Source organism: Nyctereutes procyonoides, unplaced genomic scaffold (genome assembly GCF_905146905.1).
Source record: "Nyctereutes procyonoides isolate TBG_1078 unplaced genomic scaffold, NYPRO_anot_genome, whole genome shotgun sequence".
Classification (NCBI taxonomy): domain Eukaryota; kingdom Metazoa; phylum Chordata; class Mammalia; order Carnivora; family Canidae; genus Nyctereutes; species Nyctereutes procyonoides.
In genome coordinates this window covers 8,768,225-8,774,732 of record NW_026575151.1, presented here as the reverse complement: position 1 = coordinate 8,774,732, position 6,508 = coordinate 8,768,225, and the positions used below count along the sequence as shown (strand labels likewise).

At 39.8% G+C, this 6,508-nt stretch overlaps 1 pseudogene; it reads left to right on the top strand.

Moving 5' to 3' along the window:
* The first annotated feature begins 803 nt into the window (after positions 1–803).
* LOC129501831 (microtubule-associated protein RP/EB family member 1-like) lies at positions 804–1,880 on the top strand (annotated as a pseudogene).
* The last annotated feature ends 4,628 nt before the right edge of the window (positions 1,881–6,508 follow it).

The window sequence follows — 6,508 nt, the reverse complement described above, 5'->3', positions numbered from 1 at the left end:
GAAAGAGAACTTGGGAACATTTAATTGTGGAATAGCAAGAATTCCTAGTTGATAGGATCTTGGCTGCTTATGTAGCCCATTCCCCCAGACTGAAAGTATAAAAGGCAGAAATAGGCTTATGTTTTTTGGGGTCCTCTTACCTGACTGGTTCCTTAAGGGACTGAATAAACCAAACCACTCTGCACACACTAGCATGAGGAATTCAGCAGAAATGATCAGTCACATACACTCCCTTGTAAACTTTCATGGTGTATGATCTTTACTTACCTTGATTGCTTGTTTTTTAGTAAAACAAAGTAAAAGCTGCCTTTGTTAGCATCCATATTGGCTTTCTTGCTAGTATTTGAACCCAGATTAACCTTTGTGGACTATCCCGGCTTACAGTTTATTGTCCAGCAAAAACTCCTCCCAAGTGTGGCTAACTCCTTATCCTAGGAGAAGTGAAACAGGTGGCAACTTTTGTGCCATTTGCTGACTGGAAACAAGTCCATACAAGAAAGCTTCCAAATCTAACTTTGCTTATGCACTTATAAATCATACTGTTGATTTTCAGTTGTACACATTGACCTTTCTTCACTTTCACAGCTTTTACCTAACCCCTGGAGGGAGGTTTGTACAGTGTAGTTTAGACCTTGGTGAAAGAATGAGGCTTACTTTAACCTAGTGCCTGAAATATTTTTTGAAATGAATGCTGTTTTTGGAGAGACTAGCAGGACCAATCACACACTCGACTACTTTTTTAGCTTACCCAGTTTAGGAGACAGACATCAGACTCATAAAAAGCTATGTAGAGGAAGACGGAATCGAAGCCGGGCACAGGCAGTGGACGCGGGCCCGCCAAGAGCCGAAGATGGCAGTGAACGTATACTCAACGTCCGTCACCAGTGATAACCTAAGTCGACATGACATGCTGGCCTGGATCAATGAGTCTCTGCAGCTGAATCTGACAAAGATTGAACAGTCGTGCTCAGGGGCTGCCTATTGTCAGTTTATGGACATGCTATTCCCTGGCTCCATTGCCTTGAAGAAAGTGAAATTCCAGGCTGAACTAGAGCATGAATACATCCAGAACTTCAAAATACTACAAGCAGGTTTTAAGAGAATGGGTGTTGACAAAATAATTCCTGTGGACAAATTAGTAAAAGGAAAGTTTCAGGACAATTTTGAATTTGTTCAGTGGTTCAAGAAGTTTTTTGATGCAAACTATGATGGAAAAGACTATGACCCTGTAGCTGCCAGACAAGGTCAAGAAACTGCAGTGGCTCCCTCCCTTGTTGCTCCAGCTCTGAACAAACCGAAGAAACCTCTCAGCTCTAGCAGTGCAGCTCCACAGAGGCCCATTGCAACACACAGAACTACTGCAACCCCTAAGGCTGGCCCGGGTGTGGTGCGAAAGAATCCTAGTGTGGGCAACGGGATGATGAAGCAGCTGAATTGATGCAGCAGGTCAATGTATTGAAACTTACCGTCGAGGACTTGGAGAAAGAGAGAGATTTCTACTTTGGAAAGCTAAGAAACATTGAATTGATTTGCCAGGAGAACGAAGGAGAAAACAACCCTGTATTGCAGAGGATCGTGGACATTCTCTATGCCACAGATGAAGGCTTTGTGATACCTGATGAAGGGGGCCCACAGGAGGAACAAGAAGAGTATTAACAGCCTGGACCAGCAGAGCAACATCCGAATTCTTCACTCCAAATCATGTGCTTAACTGCAAAATATCCCCTTTTATTATCCTTAGAGGACTCACTGGTTTCTTTTCATGAGCAAACAGTACCTCTTCTTAAAGTGCACTTTGCAGAAGTTTCACCCCTTTTCCAATGAGTTTGAGTTAGGAGCTTTTACCCTGTAGCAGAGCAGTAGTAACATCTAGTTGGGTCACCTGGGGAACAGAGAGGCTGACCGTGGGGCTCACTGTGTGGATGCTGGTAACACTCACTGCTGGAGAAGGTGCTTTTATGTCATACACTGAGGTGGAGTCCTCAGTAGAGAAATGTAAAGACTGATTTGAATTTTAAGCTAATGTGAAATCTTGGCAGAGAACATTTTAATAAATAAATGCCTTAAGAGTATTTAAAATATGCTTCCATATTTCAAAATATAAAATGTACCATGACAGGAGATTTTACATGTTTGACAGTGTCTGGGAAGGAAGGGCCAGACCTCTGGACCTTTGGAATCTGCTGTTCACAAGCCTTGCAGGGCTGCTTGAATCTTCAAAGACCTAGACCTTGGCTCAAAAGGGAAGTTTAAAAAGTTGCTCTGTAAAGCCATTTGGTGTCTTTGACCAATCGTATCCCTCCTCTAAGAAGCAAGAGGCATTGTTGCCTGGATGAATAGAGGGCACGTTTCAGCCCTGAGATGTTGAAGAGCTTGAATTTCATTGAACATTTCTCTGACGATTTTTCCAGTTATCCCTGAAATTTCTATGTATTGTGTTTTTGGGAAATGAGGTGTGTCCAGTTTCTAAATCTAACAACTACTTTTGGGGACTTGCCCACATCTCTGGGATTTGAATGGAGGTCATGTCCCATTTTACTGTCTTTTAAGTTTACATTGAACATGTTTCTCTTCTCTGCTCCCTGTGCCCACTGGGGACTCCTCTTTGGCTCCTTAAAGTTTGCTGCTTAGAGTGTAAGTTCAGCAGGCAGGTGGTCACGCTGCAAGTCTTTCTGGACCTCTGGCAAAGGGAGTGACCAGTGAAGGCCATCGCTACCTTAGGATCTGCAAGGCTGGGTGTTCTCGGTACCTGCTGTCCACCACCCTCCACTGTTATCGGAATACTTTGCCAGTGCACTAATCTCTTTGGAGATAAAATTTGTTAGCGTGTTACTAAATGTTAATTTTCTTTTGCAGAAGATACAGTACCGTGTCTGAATTAATTATTAATATTTAAAATATTTCATTCCTTAACTCTTCCTCATTGCTTTGCCCCTAGCCTATTCAGTTCCTTTGTTTGGCAGAATTCTGCAAAATGTGTGTCACCCACTACTGAGATTGTTCAGCCCCTGATGTATTTGTATTGATTTGTTCCTGGTGGTAGCTTGTCCTAAAATGTGTGTAGAAAGCAGATATTTTATGACAAAATTGTTGTGTAGTGCATGCTCTGTGTGGAATTCAGAGGAAAACCCAGATTCAGTGATTAACAATGCCAAAAAATGCAAGTAACTAGCCATTGTTCAAGTAACAGTGGTGCTATTTCTCTTTTGTGGCCTTTTAGACTTTTGTTGCCCTAAAATACCATTTTATTGGGAACCCATTTTCCACCTGGTCTTTCTTGACAGGGTTTTTTTCTACTTTAAACAGTTTCTAAATAAAATTCTGTATTTCAAAAAAAAAAAAAAAAGCTATGTAGAAAAAAAGCTGCATGGACAGTATTGTGTCCATACAGGGAAACTTTAAAAGGAATAGAATACTTTGAAAACACATCATGGAAGGGCCTAACTTGGATCTGGGTTGGGAGATAAGTCAGGGAAGGCTCTTGTGAGAAAGCAGCTCACACGAAGCTGAGACGTTTTTAAAAATAAATAAAGGAATAAAAAAGAAGTTAGACAAGGAAAATTGTGGGAAGTGGAAGGAACCATCCCCCTCTCCTTCTTCGTGTTTTCCATTTAAAGGACAGAATCACTTACACCTTGTTATGTATATGACATTACATTGCATTTATCGTAGGGCCAATTAAAACCCAATTAAGATCTTGACTGTGGTGATAGTTACATGTTTGCTCATTTGTCAAAACTTAGATCAGTACACAAAAAGAATGAATTTTACTGTATGTAGGTTTTTAAAAAGAAATGAAAACAAAATAAAAATTAAATAGAGGATTGACTACTGTTGTACAATTGCTTTGGTTTCACGCTGAGTAGCAAAAGTAACATACATTTGTGCACAGGATTATGTGTGCTTCCTGGCAATTGTAATCTTCCCCTTGCGATTGGAATGTTTGTTTTTGTTTGTCTTTGTCTGAATATTTTGTTTCTAGCACAAGAAGGACTCTTTAATATGGCCTTCATTTTGAAAAATCCCTAGAAGAAAAATATGTTTTGTAACATAATGATCTGACAAATGGAGTGTCATTTGAAGGCTTTATTCTGGCATGACATGACAGGTGTCTTTGTTATCTAGAAGAGATGCAGCTTCACTCACTGGTAGAACACATGATATAGGTGCCTGAATGTCATCACTCCAGTAATGGGGAGACATGTAAGATCATATTTCATAGTCTGCAAAACTTTTGTACCACTGTTGTTCAATCAGAGGCCTGTCATTTCTCCATGTGTCATCTGATGACATTGTCTCTGATATTTATGACAAAAGAAACTTCTTGTGATTTTTTTTTTACCACTCATTTTCTCTCCCTTTTACAGAATTGAAGAAGTCTGATTCAGAAAATTCATTTAGATGCATTTGTTGACTGACACCAAAATGTAAATCCACCTCTCCTCCAAAATGATTTTTCTCCAAATTCTGTAAGAGGAGAAAAGGAGATTGTATTTTGATGGTTAATGGTCTGGAGACACCCAATGTGCCAGGAATGGATAATTTTATATGCAGTAATTTCTTGATTTTTCACAGTAATCACCAAAACAGAAGAGGTTATTATGACTATTGTACAAATGAAGAGAGTGAGGCCCTGAGAGGTTTAGAAACTTGCTCCAGGTTGCAGAGCTAGGAAGTGCTCTGAGCCTTGCTCTGGTTGTGGAAGGTTGATTGTGTGTTTTATGTGCCAAGGTCAAGTGTGCTCATAGAGAGGAATAATGCTGAGTAATTTACTAGAGCATCTTCTAATTCTCATGTTTAGGTCCATGCTGATTTCTTACTGCTGGATGCCTGTGTCTTGTTTCAATTCTTATTGAAACCTCAGATCTGGGCAGCCCGGTGGGTCAGCGGTTTAGCGCCGCCTTCGTCCCAGGATGTGATCCTGGAGACCCAGGATCTACCTGCAGGGAGCCTGCTTCTCCCTGGGCCTGCGTCTCTGTCTCTCTGTCTCTCTGTCTCTCTCTCTCTCTCTCTCATGAATAAATAAATAAAATCTTAAAAAAAAAGAAGGAAACCAGATCTGGTTCCTAACATTTACATTGAAGGTGGTTTCCTGTGATTCCCTTTAAGAAGCTATAAGAGGGAGTGCCTGGGTGGCTCAGTGTTTGAGCCCCCACCTTCAGCTCAGGCTCCGGGCATGATCCCTGGGTCCTGGGATCGAGTACTGAATTAGGCTCCCCACAGAGAGCCTGCTTCTCCCTCTGCCTTTGTCTCTGCTCCTCTGTGTGTCTATCATGAATAAATAAATAAAATGTAAAAGAAGAAGAAGAAGAAGAAGAAGAAGAAGAAGAAGAAGAAGAAGAAGAAGAAGAAGCAGCAAGAAGCTATAAGAGCCCCAGGGTTTGATTAGTTACCAATCTCTCTTCTGGCTTTCAATGTTGCCATTGAAAAGGCAACAAGGTTAGGTATGAAACAATTACAATGGGAAGTGGCAAGAGTTTCCTTCCTTACTAATTCATATAAAACCAATATTTTAATTACAATATCAAATGTTTCAAGATGCTTTACTCGCTTTGGTTACAAAGCAACAAAGCATCTATTTGCCTTTGAAATAGATGATTCTTTTATGATTTTATTTACCTTACGATACATTGACCTTTAAAATTTTTAATCTTAGACATTTCCCAAAACTTTGATTATAATGCTTTGTTATATTAAGCATACAATCTTGTTGCTCATCTTTCTCCAAACAAAGCGCATTACAGATGAAACTTAATGGAGTTAAGAAGCCATAAAATAGTTTTTTTTTCCTATTTAAAATGTAATCATGTATGAGAAACCATCTTTAGGCTAACAAGTTTGTATCTCAGACTTACTAATGGAGAAAAAGAAATGAAAATGGGTTGGAGTTTGTTCTAAGTGATTTCTAGCACCTTAGCTACTGTGAGGTTATTTGATTCAGTCATTGTGAGATTATTTGCTTGATTTTAAAACCCATAGCTTTGACCACTATGGCAACAGGTGGCTGCTACCAAGGTATTCTGATGTGGAAATCTGAAGCAAAATTGCTTTCCTGTTAAGTGGGAGGCAAGTTATTTGAACAGATCCTTACATCCTGTAACTTGGATTGTAGTGGCTGGAGGCCTCACAGTCAGAAAAGATGACACACTAGGGGCTCTTGCTGCTTTCATATCATTCTAGCAATAAAAGGGATCACTATTATTTGAGGATGACAGCTGAAAATGCAGATGGGCTTCTGCACTTTGATTATCTACCTTTAGTGTTCTTCAGGATAAAGCAGATAAACCTCCTTCCTCCTATAATTCACAAATGTTCACTGAAATTGCCTTTCAGCTGCTGAAATACCTGTCAGCAGTCATAATCCAACCTTGTAAACACAGACCAAACCATGCTTTTCTGCCACAAGGTCTGATATATGCACCATTAATTTTATTTATTTATTTACTATCTGCATTTTTCAAAGGCAAGATGAACTCATTAATTTTTTAAATTTTTTTTAAGATTTAAT